We start from the raw sequence: 18,460 nt of genomic DNA on the forward strand, positions 1-18,460 counted from the left end.
TGTCCAAGAAATGTTCAACAAATTAGGTATTTACTATAATAAATATCGACAGAGTGGAAGTGTGACTTGTTAACGTGAAACATGGTTTGAAGAAATATGTAATTGACGAAGCCAAGTAACTGTCACTGCGATTAAAAGTTTACCTACACGATGATATTAATTGACTGGTACTTACATACACTCATGTCCAAAATTATTGTCTTATGTCTATAAATATGTTGTTGTACTAATATAATTTGATAACGAATTCGCCCCGTATTTCTTATAATATCAGTATGTGTATAATCGGCAAAGACATGTGTGTGGCAAATTACATGTCAAATGAGCTGTAAATAAGAACAATAAAACGAAAATAGAACTTTCTTGCCCATTTACCAACATTTTGTTTTACTCATTTTAGTTTTCGTATTTACAATTCTTTTCATATAAAATTTATCACAAATATACATTTCCCGATTATACACATAGCATCAGTATTAAAAATATCCTGCAAAATCATTATCAAATTATATTCTTACAAGAAGGCAGTTATATATATGCAACAATCATTTTGGACATGAGTGTACATTGACAGCAGCGGAATGGGAATGTAGGAGGAAACATGTTTCCTACGAGTTGAGTTGAATTGTTAAGTTGAGTATTAGTTTAGCGTTCCGTTCAGCAGCGAGGCTATATCAGACGTGGACCTATTGATTAACGTGGAATCCGAACCACATGAGCTCCCGCGAGGAATCGAACCCGGGACTACCATGCCAATGACGCGCGCGCTAACCGCTTACACACGGAGCTCCATGTTGCCTATGAAAAGAGACGAGACAAGAAATAAAGTTTTCTCGTCTCATCTTGTATTTTTTTTGAAAGGTTCTTGTCATTTTTCGAAAAAAGTATGAAATATTTCAGTTTAACGTCCCACGTTTATGCCTGTTATGTTAAGGTGACAATGATTAAAGTAAGCGGATGCTGATGGAGTGAGATTGTGGAAGGAAACGGAAATATCTCAAGAAAATCCACGGATACAATATTGCCCACTACAAACTAACTTGGTCGGGATCGAACCAGGGACCTCAGTGAACGCTCTACCACTGACCCATTGTACACCCGCTTGCGCTCACGAAACTCATTAGGTCTTATGCAGAGTCGTTCTGGCGCGTGACTAGAGCCATACTAAAGAGTTCGACTAACCTATTTTTCCTGCAGTAGTCACGTCTGTAGTATAACGCTAATCATCCGTCAAAACGACTCTGATAAAGCGGATTGTGTCTCTCGCTTCCTCGAGACCAGGCTCTGGCTAGCAATCCATTAATAGAGCTCCTCTTCCCATGGGCTAACACTTAATTACTGAGCTCGAATTTCTGACTCGTGAGTTTGGAAATCTCGACAGTGCCAGAAATCAGGGGCCCACCTCAGAGTAAGAGGGTGCACCGGGTTCGAATCCCCAGATATTCCTAACGCAACATATATTTGCACACTTTCTCAATAAAACTACGTACATTTGTTTAACAAGGAAATGATTGATAAGGGATGAAAATTTGATTTTACCTTTATCTGTACTTAGGCCCTATTCTCTTATAGAAAACAATCTTGTTCTATTGTTGTTTTTTTTCGAAAGCGTAGGTGCAAGTATTTTACAATTATTAACCTTCTTTTCAGGTGCAGAATAATACCTGTTCAATGCTACATAGACGTAGTGGCTTGTGATATTGGACCCCTCCTCCCAAACTTTGGACCCCTCCCAATAAAAATTTCTGGGTACGCGTCTGCCAGAAATATGTTATACTTGACGATACCAATCAGTTGAGCTTTGATGAATTAACTTTAAGTTTCAGCTGATTGTTAAACGAGAAATTAAAAACAAAGAGGCCTCATCCCAGCGAAATTAAAATACCGCTAACTTTACAGTAAATATGTGATATCTTCCATTAGATACCGTTATCACGACTCACTTATCTGCATTCGATTTCGAGACATTTTGAAAATCTGCATTTATTGTCGCGTTTTTAGACAGCTGAAAACGGAAAGTCACTAGGTGACTTGTGATAATGGTACCTCACGCAAAATAATATTGTCTAGGGCGCTCTTGTTCCACATTTCGATTATCTTTTATCTATTGAAAAATACCACATAATTGCTGTAAAATTAGCGGTATTTTAATTTCGCTGGGATTAGGCCTCTTAACGAAAAGGAAACAAAGTTTTGCTCTTTTATTCAGAAATATATTGACGTTGGCAACCATGATTGATGCAAGGAGCTTTTCTGACCACCTCATGTGGAATGACAGCGGACAGGTTAGAACCGAAGGGGCAGAAGCGCGTTTTACAACTGCGGGGGTGAAATTCAGGTTGTTTGGGACTTCAGGCAACGGGATTTGAAAAATGCGTCTTTTCACTCACTCCAAACAACAATTACGAAGCGTTCGCCCACGATCCAGGAATTCAGTAGAAGACGCAATATTAGGTCGAGGTTGCCAAGTTTCGTGGTTAGAAATTGTACTGTACAAAAGAGAAAGTAGCTGTTTGTGCTACCTGTATTGAAAATTATGTTTTCTTGATTATCCTAATGTTATTAGCTCCTGAAAGTAATGTAAATTCAAGCGACGTTGTATTTTGAAACAAGTTTCCAAAATAATATTTAAATTTAAATGTAATAAAAAAAACGTTTCTCTGAGTAAAGTAATTGGTTTATTGTCATTACAAAGCAATGTTTTCCAAACCATGGTCCGCGGGCAACAAGTAGTTGTCAAAGCCTCCTTTCTGGTCCTCTTAGGTTGGACATTAGTCCGACAAAAGCTATTATTATTATTATTATTATTATTATTATTATTATTATTAAGTTATAGAAATGCCAGAAACTTACAGTAAAGTCAATAATCATTTCAGCTACAGCAATTGTTCTCAAAAGTACTGAGACGCAACTTGAAAAGAAAATCATAAAACATCTCTTAAGAGTCTTCATCCCGGCGAAATTAAAATACCGCTAATTTTACAGTAATTATGTCATGTCTTCAAATATATAAAAGGTAATTGAAATATGAAACAAGAGCGCCCTAGACAATATTATTTTGCGTGAGGTACCGTTATCAGAAGTCACCTAGTAGTGGCTTTCCGTTTTCAGCTGTTTAGAAACGCGAAAATAAATGCCGATTTTCAAAATGGCTCGAAATCGAAAGCAGATAAGTGAGTCGTGATAACGGTTTCTCATGTAAAATGATATTGTTTAGGGTGCTCTTGTTCCACATTTCGATTATCTTTTATCTATTTGAAGATATCACATAATTAATGTAAAATTAGCGGTATTTTAATTTCGCCGGGATGAAACGTGTACAAAAATCAGTAATACTAGACACCTGCCATATGGTCAGGAAGTTCTTTGGTGAAAAAGAACTATTCAAACAATCTACACTTTTAGTATAATTAACTATCGTATTTTTTTTAATTTTTTGTTTTGGATCAACTATCAGATCTGCTTATACCTTATTGGAAGGGTGAAAATAATTCAAGCTTCAGTTATCTCTCCATTTAATGTTGTTTCTTAAGAATCAAGTCTTCTCTGAATTGTTCATATAATAAGGCAACACGTCCGGATCAAATTCTATACGAAATCCGAAGTCCGTTGATTCAAGGTCCGTTAATTCGAAGGTTTACTCTATTGCTAGTTTTCTTCTTTATTTGACTACGTATTGACAGCATCTGGTATTTTAAACTGCAGTTTTCCTCTGTGACATTGATCAAATTACCATAGTTGGACTGTACATTTATGATTGACAAAAAAGAAATTTCTCTGGAAACAAAACCAATCTGTTTCCATTGAATCAATACAATATGATTTACTGGATTTGAAATTTTTATTGCATCTTCGGGCAGTGACCGTTCAACAGTTTTAACGTTAGAAGTTGCCTGAAGGAGAAAGCAATAGAATATAGGTGGTAAAGGCAAGGGCGAAATTATGCTCCTTATGTACGTTTTCTTCTTCTGGCGTCGTGTTGTCCTTGGGTAATATACCAATGAGTTACCCAAACCATTGCAGGTCCCTTCTTCTTCACTTAGAGTAGCACTCTACTATATAAAGAAATAACTATACAGTGCCGTCAGAAAAAAAATACAAGAGCCAAGAGCAGTACAGTCAAGGACGAAAGTAATTTCCTAGTCTTGAAACCATTTTCGTCGTTCATTTCATTTTCTTCCGAAAATTAAAGGACCAACGGAACTCACCCGATCGGGAACAAGCCTGACACGGAAATAGACCTTGAAAAATTAAATAAAATGTTTTCAGGGTCGGCCCTAGGCAATTTACTGCCCCTTGCAATAGCATCATTTTACGCCCCCTTTCTCTACAAAGAACAAATCTTAAAAGCCACGATTCAAGTATGCTACTCCATCATGAACAAAGAAGGGGAGGGAAAGTGCACTCGCACTCAGAAAAGCCTAAATATTATAAATACAATCTCGTGGTATCTGTTTTACTCTTATGCTTGTGAAAGATAAAGCAAACACATCCCTAGAGGAAAGATTGTAATCCTTTTTATAGGATTCAATATCGAGCTTCAATATATTAGTTTGCAATTCCAGTACAACTACCTCTTTTATCTTTATTTCTTGATTTTCTTTCTACATCCGTTATTTAAAAAATACTTTAAAAATAGCACGAATGATTGGTTCAAAAAAACGAATCATTATTCGAGAGCTTTTCAAAGAAATAAAGATCTCATACGGGTCCGAACAAACCACTTTAACTGCCTATTAGCAAATGAGAGGAATGAGTGCAATATTCGTTCCTTACACGTCGCTTTTGATCCACGAGGTTCTGGCCGAAAAAAAATTCCTATGTGTTCAGTCCCGCCGTACTTTCCGTATATAGGACCATGCGACTGCTGTCTCTTCCCAAAAATTAGAACCGTGTTAAAAGAAGGATGTTTTGAAACCATTCCCAACATTGAGAGAGAGATGACTGCGCAGTTGACGACTCTGAAGAAAGACGACTTTCAGAAGTTCTTCCAACCGTGGACTCAACGTTGGAATAAATACATCGCAAGCCAAGAGGAGTATTTTGAAGGAGATTGATTGATGTTTGATGTAAACTTACTACTTTATTTGTAATAACATAATTCATCGTACTTTTTTGAACACACTTTGTATTTGATGAATGAGTTTATCGATTGGTGTATGTAAAAACTTTCTCAAGCTAGCTATCCTGAATGAGTTTTTCCTCATTCGCACGGGGAAAATGCCGGGGTGGTACAGAAGATATAAATCTCAGTCCGCTTCTTCTCTGTCCCAATTATTTCTTCCTTCCCATTCCCCGGATAATTGCCGAGGGACATTATCCCTCATACGTGACGGGCTTAGGGATGCGCACGAGACGAGTGGAGACAGGATTTTCCTGACAAAATTCGAGTCGAGACATGGTTCTTGCAATAGAGAAATATACATTTTTCGAGTCGAGATATCACTTTTACAGCACAGTTTCGAGACGAGACAGCCACAATTCTTGTCTCGTGCGCATCCCTAGACGGGCTAACGTAGTCATAGATGTCTAGGGTCTAAGGTCCAGAAACATATTTACTAATCCTAATCCTGATTCGTATGTCTCATCTTCTTCGCACAATTTATTTTTCGTTAAGAGTCTTCATCCCGCCGAAATTAAAATACCGCTAATTTTACAGTAATTATGTGATATCTTCAAATAGATAAAAGATAATTGAAATGTGGAACAAGAGCGCCCTAGACAATATTATTTTGCGTGAGGTACCGTTATCGCAAGTCACCTAGTGGCTTTCCGTTTTTAGCTGTTTAGAAACGCGAAAATAAATGCCGATTTTCAAAATGGCTCGAAATCGAAAGCAGATAAGTGAGTCGTGATAACAGTTTCTCATGTAAAATCATATTGTCTAGGGCGCTCTTGTTCCATATTTCAATTATCTTTTATCATTTTGAAGATATCACATAATTACTGTAAGATTAGCGGTGTTTTAATTTCGCCGGGATGAAGACTCTTAAAAGCTAAAAATATTGTAGAATTTTCGGGTCAATATAAGACACGTCTACTAGCCCTCAGCTATATGGGCAAAAATCTAGGGTAAGAATTGAAAATCCGAAGCAGTAACTTCTATAGAATTATCCTGATTAGACTAAGGAGAAACCTAATTACATCATCTTAGAAGTTGGTCGGTTTGAACAGGTTTCTCAGTTACTCGTCCTTGCCTTGAGCTAGAGATACAGGCACTAACACCATAGCATGCGATCTGAGTTATGACCCTAAGAGAAATTGAATGCGGTTCTTTCTGAGACGTGGGTAATTACCCTATGACACAAGTAATAAAGATACTTCGGAATCAACACCCACATTGAATTGTTCCACACAGCCTTAGCAGCGGATCTAAATTTGAGGACAATCATATACATTGTGACCTTCACTTATTTAAGTACATTAGCATTCAATATTTTGGAATGCAATGTAAACGTTTTCAAGAATAAACAACACCTAACAGCGGGCTGGTAACAGGAATGAAAGTAGACGAAAGATTCCAAAGAAAGACTTGGAGAAGAAGAGGAAGAAAGTAGAGTAAATTTCTCTTCAAATTCTCCGCACCGGCTGCCGCTAGATTGGGTTCCTTCTTCTGTCACAGAACAAGCAGTTCAACTGCTCCAGCATTCCGCACACGCCTAGCTGATAGGTTTCCAGTCAGAGTTGCCAAAAGTGTTCATTTTGCCAGCAAAATATTATTGTGAAGATCGCGTTATTCTTTCAAACAATAGAACAGATCAATATTAACAGATAAAAACCATATTCACGAAGAAATTACATGTCGATTAATATCACGGAATTCGTGTTATTATTATTCAGTTCAAAATCTTTTGTCGTCGCGAATTCTGTCGAGGAATTTGAAGCTTAAAATATATACAAACCATAATCATGCCTGTTGGTCTGTATGGTTGTGAAACATGGTCACTTACTCTGAGGGAAGAACATAGACTGAAAGTATTACACCCTGAGACGAATATTTGGACCCAAGAGGAACGGGAATGGGGAATGGCGGAAACTTCATAACGAGGAACTACATACGTAATTTATACTGTTTACCAAACATTGTTAGAGTTATCAAGTCAAGGAGGCACAGGTGGGCCCGGTCATGTAGCTAGAATGAAAGAAAGTAGGAACGCTTTCAAAATTTTAACTGGAAATCCAATCGGGAAATAATTATTAGGAAGACTTAGGTGCAGGTAGGAGGACAATATAAAGATGAATCTCACAGAAATAGGAATGGAACCAGTGTCGTATTTAAGGGGACTTCCGGGCTTAAGCCCCCCCCTTCCGAAATCTTACTATAGTAAAGTATATGAAATGTCTTGCAGAATTTTCATATTTTCAGCAAAGCCCCCGAAACAAAATTTTAAATACGCCACTGAATGGAACAAAGTAGAAACTGGATCCAGTTGGCTGAGGATAGAAGTCAGCGGAGAGCTTTTTTGAACGTGGGATTGAATCTCCGAATTCCATAGGCTACAGAGTTTGTTAGTTAATAATAATAATAATAATAATAATAATAATAATAATAATAATAATAATAATAATAATAATAATAATAATAATAATAATAATAATAATAATAATTTGAATCTATCTTTACAGAGATACTTCCAAGTCGGATTATGGTTATTTAAATGCCTTTATTTGGGTGATGTGTGGTCAGTATATCAGTTCTCATCATCTGTACTCCTAGCTTTAAGACTGGAATTTGCCACCTCTTAATTCAAGTAGCTCTCCATTTGCTTTCACGATGCTGATTCAACACTAAAATTTATCTCCAAATTAACGGGGAACGAACCAAAAGAGCGAAGTTCAATACCAAAATATTGAAATTGATTGGAAAACCATTGTATTTTTAATCGGTAAGCGTCTTTATTGCGGAAAAAATCGTCCTCCATTGATCTTTGAAAGTGGATTTATACGAAATTGGATACACAACATAGATAATAAATCATCTCATTATTTACCTTCCTATATCTCAACTTAATGATTCCATATATATATATATACAGTGGCGGATCCAGGATATGATCAAGGGAGGGGCTAAACCGTAATTTGCCGTTTTATCCAGTGTAAAGCTGAATTGAAGCCCATTTTATCCAGTGTAAACCTGAGCGTCAAGGGGGGGGGCTATAGCCCCGTAGCCCCCCCTTAGATCCGCCCTTGTGTATATATATATATATATATATATATATATATATATATATATATATATATATGTGTGTGTGTGTGTGTGTGTGTGTATGTATGTTTTTGCTGGAATGAGAATGTGGGACGAAACGGAAGAATCTCGAGAAAACCCACGGATACGGTATTGTCCGCTACAATCTTACGTGGCATGAAGTCGAACCAGGGACCCTTAACACCAGAGGTGAACGCTTTCCCCCCGAGGCACCGTATTTCACAATTTTGTTCATCTCGTTTTACATTGATTCTAAAGGAGAAAGTCAAGAGTTGAAATATTGCCATGCGAAGAGATGGCAACACTGTTCAAATGGAGCATCCTTTGCCTCGGGGCTTCCCCCAGACAAGTTCAGCCACACCGAAACATTCCGAACGACGACCTCCCCCGCTCCCAGTGAAGTAGGCAAAGAAAGATGGACGAAAAAAATTAAGGAGATAAAAAAAAACTAATAAAAAGAACATGAATAGTCCCTGTTTTTTGTTTCAGCATTGATTCTTGTTAACTTGTCCTGGGATGACATGTTCACAGGTCAGGAGGTTAGACGATTTGCCCTGCAGGGCATATATTCCTCCTACACGATGTCCACTAACGGACTCCCACGCGCAAGAGAAATCACTCTGCTTATCAGACGCAGTTAAGACTTCAACTGATGTCAGAATGCTTAAATAGTAAATTGTCTTTAACCGCAAGGAGACATTAAAAAGTCAAAAGAACAACATATTAAGGTTTCTTACAGACTGATCCGGCCTCAAGAAAGTACGTATCAAGCAGCATAAATCTGTTAAACACTCAAAAATACTTTCTTTATATTAGACAAGGAAAAGTTCTCTGGTCTTCGCGTGGGGAAAATAAGGACTACGGAAAGTATTTCGAAGATAGCTATGCAGACCTATTTTTGTTTTCAGAATAATTGGCAAAACAAGTTCGATTTTACTTACGTTGTGTAAACTCATAAACGTACAATTATTTCTATTGAAAAGTTTATATACCGTGTTTCACGCATCCAAATTATAAGAGAATCCTTTTCTGAAATAAGATAAAATCTTTCACTTTAACGTACCACAATTATATCTCTTAGGCTAAGGAGGACGGATAATCAAGCCAAGTGAATAATGATGGACGAATTTGTGGAATGGTAATGTGGGAGGAAAATAAGTTCTCCGAAAAAGAAACACAGACAGGATGTTGTTCACGACAAACTTATTTGGCCGGGGATCGAAGCAAAGAACCTACGGTCCAGAGGTAAGCTCTCTAATAAATTATATAGTTATAAATATAGAGAATAAATAAACCTTAGAATAAAATACAAGTATAGAGAAACTAAATTATATAGTTATAGAAAGGTATAAATTATGTAGTTCCTCGTTATGAAGTTTTCGCCATTCCCGTTCCTCTTGGGTCCGAATATCCGTCTCAGAATCCTATTCTGAAATGTTTTCAGTCTAGATTCTCCCTTCAGAGTAAGCGACCATGTTTCGCAATTATACAGCACGACAGGAATGATTATCGTTTTATACGTTTTAAGCTTCGCATTCTTCCGACAGAATTCGCGACAACAAAATATTTTGAATTGAATAATAACACGAATTCTCTGCTTTTAGTCGACATTGATCACAAATATCATTTGATATTTTAACGCATTCATACTTTGCAGTATTAATATGCAGACGAACTTCCATGTTTTTAGTTTTCTCCTGCATTTCTTTCTACTCTTCTCATCATCACCGTCTCTTTTAGCCTAGCCGTGGGACGTAAAACTCAAAGATTTCATTTCATTTTTTCTTTCTATTGTTCTTCTATCATCCCCTATTCAATGTATGTTAGGTTAATTAATATACAACACAACATGCAATTAGTAAGCAAGAATCGCGTTTGTTCTAAATCTGTGGAGAAAAAGGTGCAACTAAGCTTGCATTATACAACAGATAACCACACGATCCCTTCGAACGGATAACTAAGAAGAAATCTCTTAGTGGAAAAACTTGCTGCCGTCTTGAGTAGGGACTACTCGGGTGCTGGGGTCAAGGTCAAGTGAGGGAGTACGCGGGGGTGGTTTGTGACAGGTAGGAAAGCGGAATTTGTTTTTCAAGGGCAGTACACAACTTCTTGTTCATTTTCAGAATTCCATTCCCCAAGGCAGACTGATGCATTGTTCCTACTGTGACGTGACGTGTATCTATCTACTACCAATATATATATACGTGCAACACAAGGAAAGTCTACCTGACAATTTAACAGACATCCAAATGAAATTTATGACTGCTTTTAAGGAATGGCAATGGTATTACGACATCTTGGAAACATGGTTACTGTTCACTTCTGTGTGAATGTCACAGACTCGATTCCAGATTACACCGGTGTGAAAAATGAATGGTAAAAGAAGTATTGCTAACCTTTGGGATTTAAACATTTTTTCGGTTTCAGATCTAAGAGGAGAAAACGTTAAACAATTATTTTGTTAATTGTGTAAATGCTTGCAAAAAACTAAGAATGTTGAAATCTTTTTATTATTTTAAAAAAAAATCTTGTGCATAGGGATTACCTTCTCCTTGCTTACCATATAAATTCATTTTCACGGCTAGAAATTTTCCAGTTAGGCCTATATGAGGGTAATATAGCTAATTGCTGATTAAAAGCATGAAATAATAAACATCTTTTAGTTTAACGTCCCACGTTTACGCTCTTTAGGCTAAGGGAGATGGATGATTACGGCAAGAGAATGATGTTGGAAGAATTGGTGGAATGAGAATGTAGGGAGGAAACGGGAGTACCCCGAGAAAACCCACGATGTTGTCCACCACAATCCTACTAGGTCGTAGATCGAAACACGGACCACATGCAACAGAGATTAGCGCCCTACCACTGAGCCCCCTCAATTATCAAAGAAATGCTGTTACTAGTGTAAACTTTTAAGGATGAAACTTCAAAAATATTTGTTCAGTAAGTTCTCTTTTCAGTTTATATTCCGATTAGAGAGAAGTTTATGCTTTATCTTTAGATGTTATTTCTACAACTCAACCTAAGTACAAGACTTGATCAGCAACTGTTCTAAAATGTTCGTGAATTTAATATGTCTGTATCAGAATTCTTTTAACATTTAACATTTGTCGACTTGTAATATATTTCTCGTTGGTTAAGTGTTTCAATTAAATACTACTACTATTACTATTACTTATAATAATAATAATAATAATAATAATAATAATAATAATAATAATAATAATAATAATAATAATAATAATAATAATAATAATTTTATTTGTAGTGCTGTGAACAGCTCATTGACAAAAATACAACACTATATAAAAACCATTATGCAATCATTTAAAACAGATCAAAAAAAAAATTGTAGTATAGAATAAATATTAGAGCAGGTTAAGGCCCTAGTCAGAAAATTAATATATTCAAATTACAAGATTAGAGCTGATTTTAAAATAAGATTAAAATTGAAACAGTCATTATCATAAAATGCTATTTATAGAACTACGGAAATTAAAGCTTCATTGAACTATCGTTTAAGAAATAAGTCAACCTTGCATAAAATTACATAGTATATCCGGTATGTAAAAGATACTGGTTACTTATTGTCATATTTTCACATAAAATATTAGTTCTTTAACTAAAATATTATAAGTAAAGATATTCTGAAGATATATAATAACAATAAAATCAAGTCCCTTGTCATAAAGTTAAAATAGTTTAATTTTGTATAACTTGCTCTATTGTTTCTCCTAACATATGGTCATTTTAAATTGTTATAAGATATTGCCACTCTTCTCAATATTTCGCGTTTTGAATTTAGTGCTACCAATGTCGACTGACTTCTTACACTATGACTCGGTACTTTTATTCCTATATTGGGCAGCGGTGGCCCAGTGCTTGAGAGTTCACCTCTGGTGCATGGAGTCCGGGGTTCAAACCCTGCTCGCATCAAGTGAACTTTGTAGTGGACATACATGGTGTGCGTGCGTTTCCTTGGGGTTCTACCGTTTCCTCCCACTTTCTTCTTTCCACTATTTCATTCATTACTCATCATCACCGTCTCCTTTAGCCTAGCCGGCATAACCGTGGGACGTAAAACTCAAAGATTTCATTTTCTTATTCCTATGTTTTCCAAGCAGTGATCGCTATTATATCTGTTATCCAATACAATTTTAATCAAGTAATTATCCATAAAAATCCCTCCTTCTGATTGAGATTGAAGTCCCCAAAAAGCTAACTAATATTCATACTCATGTGAGTTAACTAATATTCATACTCATAGTAGTCCTTTTTTTTTCATTTTGTAACATAATAGTCGTACAAAACATTTTCTGTGCTGCTTCGATTTTGTTAACAAGAATATTGGACAAACTGTTTCAAGTGACTGAACCAAATTCAAGTTTGGATCTAACAAGTGTCTTATAGAAGTATACATAATAACTACTATTTAAAAAAAAAATCAGGCCATTGATTAAAGAGAAAACCTATTGTTTTTCTCCTTGATTAGAATAACTCATTTATATGATTATCACATTTCAATTGTTTGTCATAAATAATACCTAGATCTTTAATTTGTTCTACTTTGTTTATTCTTACTTCATTAATTTTATATTTGCTGACAAAATACAGTGTTATTAGTAAATGTCATATATTTTTCTTTCAGAGTTAATTGTTAATGAGTTATTTTTGCAATGATTAATTGCATCTAAGTTTTTCTGCAGGACATAATCATACTTATTATTAACTATTCTAAAGAGCTTTATGTCATCCGTGTATTATAGTATTTTAATAATAATAATAATAATAATAATAATAATAATAATAATACTGTTGCCGCACATTGTAACACATGTTGATTTAAAAAAAAAAAGTATTTGCCAAAACGTTTTTCTTACTAGATCTGGTGAATACACCTAAAGCAAATGATAAAATTTATTTTTTTCGGTTAAAGTGAACAAACAAATAAATAAATAAAATATATGAATCACCGTACTAAACTTTCTAAGATTTATGAAGTTGAAATACTTCACGCTGCACATTTATTACGGAAACATTTATTTGTGAAATTGAAGTAAATTTATAATTAGTGGTTTCGGAAGACATTAACCAAAGAAAATTCTCCTCCAAGAATGAACTATCATTTTAGAACTTTTCATGGGAAATCACTTACGAAACATCATAGTCGTTAATTGAATATTTATTTATCAAATATGAACAAGTTGTCAGCATCGTATTTGAGAAAATCATTAAAAAATAACTCAAATATGAACTGTCTCTTGAGTTTTCTTGTCTTTTTTCTTTCTTTCGTTCTTTTCTTTCTTTCTTTCTTTTCTTTTTTTCTCTTGGGAGAAGTGGCTTATCCTATATTGTACGGTATTAATCGAACATTTATTTATGAAATAGGAACAGAATTTCCTGAATCATTTTTTGAGAAAACCACCCGAAAATAACTCACCACACCCCACTGTTATTTTTCAGTTTACCCCTGTCTGTGACACACTATTATGGTTCAGTAAGGAAATTATTTCGTCGTTAAAAAAAATAACCCTTCTTTATACTTGAACTAAATTTTTACACTAAATATAATTGTCATTTACTAGAAAACCAAAATTCTTATCTAGAATTCCTTATGATGGACGATGTATTCCGGAAGCAATATGGTAACATGGTTGAAAATGGAATACTGTTTGTCTCATAATAAATTTACTTGACAAGAATGATAGTTTACATACTGAATAGAATTAAATGTCAAAATCGAAAATGATAGAAATAAAAACTAGTTCTACTAATCAACTTGTTACATCTTTAATTGGAGACAATAATATAAATCTTAGCACAATTGTTGGGAAGCAAACAACTATCATTAGTTATTCAGAGGAATGTTCGACTTATAGTACAAATATAGTAATAACCACTTCTAAATTCATTAGACTTAACTCCAAAGAAGAGTTACTTGTTTTTTTACTACTTTAAGTTTTACGTGCCACGATTATGCTGGCTAGGCTAAAGAAGACATTGATGATGAAAATGGAATGAAAATGGTAGAAGGAAGATAGTAGGAGGAAATGGGAGAACCCCGGAAAAACCCATGCACACAGTGTTTGTCCAGCACAGAGCTTACATGCACCAGAGGTGAATGCTCCACCACGCTGACTCCTTCTTTACCACTTTATTTAACCCAAATATTTATTTCATCAACAATTATTTCTTCTTGATGTTAAATTCTAATAATATGATCTACTAAAATGTCTCTAATCAAATCAACCCAACTACAAATAATACTTGAAACTACAAAGGTTGTTCCAACCTCTCTCACTGACATTCATGAAGAAAACTATTTCGTAATAAGAGATACAGAATAGGTCTACTCTTTGAACACCTACACTACCATTAACACTTTGATTATAGCCATGTAATTGCAATTATAGCTCTGCTCCCTAACAATATTGCCATTGAATGTCCAGTTAAGTGTTTCGCAAATGCATGAAGCACTTAACTCTAGATTATGTAAAAAATAAATAAATAAATAAATAAATAAAATAAAATAAATAAAATAAAATAAAATAAATCAAATTAACTACAACTTGGGTATTTTAATTCCTCAGTATTTCTTGCCACAGATTCAAGCCAACACTTAGTCGAGTTCACCTATCAAGTTCAGAACAGCCTTCAGGAATCTCATATCTTGATACTTGTTTGTGTCTTGCCAAAATTCAGTGAAATCTTGCAATATATAACATCCACTCGAACTTAAACTTTAGCAGATTTAACAAGCGTCGTTCGTTTTCGGCAAGTAATTAACGTATTATATTGTATTAGTAACCCATTCAGCAATAGACAATATCAAAATTATCGTTAAGCTCTTAACATTTTAGTGACTTTTCGTGACTTACAGCAAATTCCAATACTGATGGCAGATTTTGCAATAGGCTTGAAAGTGTAAAACCACTAGAGGTGAGATTTATTTTGACATTGGTGTCAAGGTCAAACGACATGCAGTTTTTGCACAAGGCCATAGAACTTATAATAAAGCTGTAGGTTCTTCTATTTATATGAGAATTGATAAATTGCTTCTGATCATGTTAGAAAGTCTACAAAACAATATTTCAGCTATTGAAAACATAGAACACTTAAAAAAATCATTAACCTGGAACACTTGTCAAATATTAAGTTAAAATAAGCAGGTTGTAGAAGTTTCAGATTTCAATAAAATACTTCAGAAGAAAATCATTGTGCAAATCTTCCAAGAGTAAAACGCGAGACACGTTGCAAAGCACTAGCTTCTTTTAAATTTTTACCAGAATTATTGACGAAAATTTCGACAATATGGTTTATATGATTAACAATTGAGACAATCAGTGGAAAAGCAAGTTATCTCACAAATTTCTGCGAATACGGTATAATGTTCAGTTAAAACTACCAGCCTGTTTCAATTTTCAGGTGTTCTACAATCTACTTTCATAGTTTTATGAATATATTTTGAAGCGCGTAGTTTCGGAAAAAGTAATAACAACACATCTCTGAATAACCATTCACGATTCTATTTGAACAACTATCATAGTAAAAAATGTTTATAACTATGCCTTTTTCTGTATTTTTGATCTTCATTATTGATTATTAGAATAATACATTAAAATTTCACATATTGTTAATAAATTAGTTTTTTTTATGTGTTTACCTTAAGTTAATTTTCGTCAAGAATGTTTTTTTCTTGTCACTATAAGAGGAGAAAGTGTTTTAGAACGGAATAATATTAATTGACGTGTATAAGTCAATACCTAAGCAGTATGGTATCTCTAATCCTAAATTTAAGTCTATCCGTTCCCTTTAATTACATAATTCCCAGTTTTGAAAGTGAAATGAAATAGTTCAGTCTAACGTCCCACAACTATGCCCTTTAGGCTAAGGGGAGACGGGTGATTAAGACAAGTGAATGATGATGGAAGAATCGGTGGAATGAGAATATGGAGGAAACGGGAGTACCCGAGAAACCCCATGGGCATGACGTTCACCACAAACTTACTTGGTCGGAAATTGAACCAGGATCTCGACGCATCAGAAGTAAGCGTTCCACCAGTAGCCCCCACAATTTCCAGTTTTGTATATACTCTTTTGGGCTACAAATGAAGTAGCTGGCAGTCAATCTTATCTAATCTACTGAAGAGGCACGTGGGCTAGAACCCGCTTTCAGGTAGAACATGTGAGAACAAGACATTTTAATTACCAGAGAATTCTGGATTAGAACTGAACCTAGTCTAAGGACAAGAGGATTTTCAGCTTACATTTGATATTTCTAAAGAAACCCAGTATCACAAACATTTCATATAATATACGATCTACAGAAATCATTCAATTTTAACCAAACTTGGCATGTTTCTAAAGGAAACCAATAACAAGAAAAAAGTACGATCTACAGAACTCACTCGATCTTAACCAAATTTGGCATGTTTCTAATGAAAACCAATAAAAGAAAATATAACATCTACAGAATTAAAACGAACTTAACCAAACTTAGCATGGGGTATCTTTTAACTTACTTAGTACTAATAGAAGATATTTCTCTGTGGCCATGAAATTTGGAATTTTGACCTACTAGAACTTTCACAAAAAAATCGCTAATTGCTGTTAAGAAGAATTTGAACAAAATACATGCAGAAAAGCTGCAAATCATTACTTTTCAAATTTGTTTTTGAGTAAATGGAGTTTGTACTTAAGTAAAAATTTCCTAAAATCAATGAACGATCACTAATTGTTATGAACAATCATATAAACTAATATTTACGAACCCTACATTTTACTGGAAGAGATTCAACTTTATAACTAAAATTTAATTCTGGGCAATATCTTGTTAATAAAATAATAATAATAATAATAATAATAAAATAGAATAACTTGAAGCATTATTGTATCATAAGAATTTTATGATACTAACACGAGATATTTTTCTACCGAAGTTTATATAAATATGAAAATGCTTGCACGTTTAATAATGAATCGTAATTTTAATTTTATTACATTTAAATACAATTGTATTATATGACTTCGTATATATTTTTTTAAATATTGACTCATGACTGTGTTTGTAACGAGATATAACAGTAATCAATCAACCTAATTTCGTTTCATGATTTTTCGTCTAATAAACACTGGTAAAAAATTCAAGACGAAACGCTGACTAAATAAAAAGAAAGCTGTTCCAATAATTAAAAAAAAATCTCTGAATTTCAAGTGATGTATAAGATACATGCTGCCAGTGCAGCGGTCTTATAAAGTTCATGTCTTAAAATAATCGCCTGAAGACTAAATAATTTGAAAGAAAAATATTTATCCCTACATATTATAAGAGAATAATACATATTTGTAATAAGATACAAATTGGAGACATCGGGATCGATTCCAGGTGGAGCCAAATATCTTAAATATTCCACCTTCAGCAAACGACCCGGGTCCAATCAGAGATCTTTCTTTTTCATTAAAAAAGTTACAAGTACAAAATCATTATTTTGCAAATAATCTAGTGTCTAATTTTGCAACTCGTTTCAATTCAAATTTGATTTTTCTTTTTTATCTGAGATAATGAGAGGACATAGTGGTGGTGAAACATTACTACGTGCGTGCGTAATGATGTTAAAGAAACTCTTACCTGGTTTCGCGAATAACTCGTAATATATCAGTAAATTCAGAAGTTTCTGCACAAATCACTATTAGAAAGTCCCACCAATCCATTCTGATACAACCTTCCAATAACCAGAATACTCAAAACCACTGTGCGTCACTACATATACAGTTAAACTGATATTACGACACAAGATCCAAAGCGTCGACTTGGCACCCTGAATAGCTACTAGGTTCATACCTTCCCTCCAAGGGTACTTTTATACGTCATAAGCGTGCATTAGTGTGTGTGTGTGAGAGAGTGTATATAGAGAAAAGTCTTCTTCCTTAAGCAGGGTGAGGGAGTGGTTACTCGGGGCGGGGCTAACCATCCCCCTTCAGGGAGAAAGCACATATGCCCCAGGTGGTGGAGATAGGGTGACAGTTCCCATGGTCCGAGGTGGGTGAGTGGGAGAACATAACGCATTACACAACAATGAGGGGCTTTTAAAAAACGCAAGCAGGCATCAACCAAAATATTGAAGCCCGCGAAATGTCATCTTTTCATCTCCCACTACTTTCCCTTTTTCTAACGCTCCATGTGACTAGAGGATTCACATTCCTATACATTCCCCCATCTCCATAATGACGCTGTGAAAAAAAAAAGACTGATGC

At 34.7% G+C, this 18,460-nt stretch overlaps 1 protein-coding gene across 1 annotated transcript in view; it reads right to left on the reverse strand.

The window, feature by feature from the left end:
- The window catches only part of klu (zinc finger protein klumpfuss), a 106,323-nt gene extending 88,235 nt beyond the window's left edge, over positions 1 to 18,088 (reverse strand). The window contains exon 1 of the mRNA XM_081744353.1: positions 17,835 to 18,088. The gene's annotated coding sequence lies outside the window, so the exon portion shown is untranslated. The remainder of the gene's footprint in view (positions 1 to 17,834) is intronic.
- Positions 18,089 to 18,460: the final 372 nt, after the last annotated feature.

Source organism: Thermobia domestica, chromosome 17 (genome assembly GCF_964235325.1).
Source record: "Thermobia domestica chromosome 17, izTheDome1.hap1.1, whole genome shotgun sequence".
NCBI classification, from domain to species: Eukaryota; Metazoa; Arthropoda; class Insecta; order Zygentoma; family Lepismatidae; genus Thermobia; species Thermobia domestica.